The sequence below is a fragment of the Pterocles gutturalis genome, unplaced genomic scaffold, assembly GCF_000699245.1.
Source record: "Pterocles gutturalis isolate BGI_N339 unplaced genomic scaffold, ASM69924v1 scaffold8344, whole genome shotgun sequence".
Taxonomy (NCBI): Eukaryota; Metazoa; Chordata; class Aves; order Pterocliformes; family Pteroclidae; genus Pterocles; species Pterocles gutturalis.
The window spans coordinates 1,366-4,285 of NW_010135639.1; positions in this window are offsets into that span (position 1 = coordinate 1,366).

Consider the following 2,920-nt stretch of genomic DNA (forward strand, 5'->3'; position numbering starts at 1 on the left):
CAAGACACGATTGCCCGTGGTGTGCCCCCTGTGGTAGCCATGGCTCCTCCGCCCCCACGCCTGTGACCAGCGCCAGGCACAGCCCCATCAGTGGAGGGCCGGTGCTGGCCCTGGCGCTGCCCTCACATGGGGTCGGCAGCACGGTGTGGGCAGCTGTTGTGGGATGAAACAGAAACAAGGGAGGCAGAAGATGGACAAAGCGGCCTCTGGACAGGTCCTGGGAGCCCTGTAGTGGTGACCTAGCAGAGACTTGACGTAAAGTTATTTTTATCTGTTGCTGTCAGTGCCTCTTCTTTAATCTGGCAACTTCCCAGTGGCACCTGGAGGTGACACCTCCAGTAGTGTCTCCCACCGCCTCCAAACAGGACAGGCAGGGGAGGTGGCCCCCACATGCCCCCTGCCTGTGCCGTGCCTGGTGTCCCAGTGCAGATGTCCCTGGGCTGAGGAGGATGAGCAGGATGACACAGATTTAGCACCCCAGGGCCAGCCCCAAACCCCAGTGCTGTGGCCCCTGGGTGCCCCCTCCCACGCTGCACCTGTCCAAGGGCCACCAGGAGTCTGGTACTCCCCAGGAATGGGGCTGCTGCCACCCGGGGCTTGCCAGGATGCAAAGCAACATCAGCCCAGCCCAGCGCTGCTTGAATCGCCTGTAACGAGCCACATGAAACAGCTGGGGCATAATTAGAAGGGGATCCACCACAGTGAAATAGGCCCTTAATTTTAATGAGTGCAGACTTCTGGACAAATGCCAGGCACCTGATCGCGGCAGGACCGGCTGCGACGGCTCCTGTCACCGTGGAGGTGACAACCCTGGCAGACTCGGCTCCTGCAGGATATGGTGCCAGCCCCAGGGAGGGGGCACCAGGATGGAGCAGCTGGTGAGGACCCCTTCTGCCCATGGGACGGGTGTCTCATCAGGCACTGCCCACCGTGCCTCCACTGCCACGCACTGCAATTGCAGCTGTTCCCAAGATTGCTCCTGGCCATTTCCCCATGACCCCCTTGCAAGGCCAGGCAGGGGACACATGGCCACCACATAGCTGGCACTGCCCACAGCACAGCTTTCCAGCACTCAGGCCCTGACAACAGGCATGCAGGCTGGAAAAACCAAGGAGTTTTTTTGGAAAAACCAGAATCCAGCTGAACTGCCTGCCTCTCCCCGCAGTCCCAGAGCTTCAGGCTCCTGCAGTCTGGCTGCACGAGGGCTGTGTGTCCCCAGAGGGGACATCCCCAGGCACAGCTGGGGGTGCTGACACCCCTGACAGCCCCGCAGGCAGGCACACGCCGGCAGCAGCCCTGCCTGCACTTACAGCTCATGGCTGCTTCGCTCTTCATCGAAAGGCTCCGATTTCCTCGAGCTTGGCCAGTAAAGTCCGTGACCGAATTCCCCCACTTCCTGCACCCTCTGGAGGGGCTCGGCGGTATGTCAGGCTGTGACCGCGGGCATCGGGCACAGGCAAAGCCCGGCATCTCCCTGCCTGCTCCTCCTGAAGCAGCGCAGCTTCTCCTGCCTTTTCTCACGGCCAGGAGGGAACGTTTGCTGGGGCTGGTCCCGGTCCTGCTCTGCGGCTCGTGGCTGGCTCCTGTGGGTCACTGCTGGCCCCTGCCCAAGGAAAGCACAGGGACCAAAGGGCATTGCATTCCTCCTTGCCCTCCAGCCCTCTCCTGGCACCATCTCGCTTCCTGCACCCTCCCAAACGTCAGCCATGGAGCTGATTAATGTTGACGGGCTGAAGCAACTCTGCCGTGGGGTTTCACACAGCCAGCGGTGACCCAAGCCGGGCTGGAGGAACAGGTTTTGCCTTCCCTGCTGGCGCGCTCACGGCTGCATTTGCAGAGGCGCCTGCACGATTGCAGCAGGGGAAAAATCTGGGATGGGGGAACAGCAGAGCAGCAGCTTGGGTTCTCCCCGGCTTGAGTCCTTGCCACAGTGCAGGAGGGAGGCAGGTGCCCGCCCAGCCCCGCGGTGCCCAGCCACCCCTCGTGCTTCAGAGCACTTTGCTCTGAGCTGGCCTGTCACACTCTCTTCCAAAAAACTCGCCAAGAGGAACTTGCAATGCTCTTCTCGAGACTGTGGTGAGCCAGTAACGCTTTTAGAAATTGTTCTCAAGGGAACCAGAAGTCAATGGGTAGCAGACACGTGTTTTCTCCTGTCCTGTTGGGAAAACTGCCCTTTCACCACTCTGCCTCTGCAACCGCGTCCGTGCAGAAATCCCCACATTGTATGGAAGTACTGGTCAAACCTGACCAGGGATTGCAGAAAGTCCCTGTCAGCACCCAGGGCCACTCCTCCCTGCCTCTCCAAGGGTGACACCGTCCTGGTCCAGCACCCTGCCTGCACCTGCCAGCTCTGCACAGGCAAGAGCAGGGTTTCAGCATGTTGCAATGCTGCAAATAACTTGGCAAACACCAAAGCAGCTTCAAACACTGACAGCTCCCTTTTAAAAGGGAGCAATAACTGTGGGGGGAGTGCCCCGGGGACTGTCATTCACCAGCAGGTACGCTGGGCTGGTGCAAGGAGGGCTTCCTTGCAAATAGCTCTAACTCCGTCTGGGCAAACAGCAAAGAGGAGACAAGAGGTCTCGATCTAGACCATTTTGTGGCTATTAAATGACAATTCAGCATTTCTTTTTGCAGCCAACTTGATTTGAAGCCAGTTTGTTTTATTACTATTTGGATACTAACACGTAATAACATCCAACTCCTAGGTCTGCTTTTCAGAGGAGAAATGTATCTGTAACACACCTGCATCCGCCTCGCTCCCTCTGTCCCAGATTCACATTTAAAGGGAATTAAGGATGTGCTCAGGGAAGATCAAAAATAGAAATACTCAGAGCAAGCTAACAGTTTTTGTCTGAAATATAACAAAATTATATGTAAACATATACTCTCCTACACAGTGGATATGCAGACTGGAGCA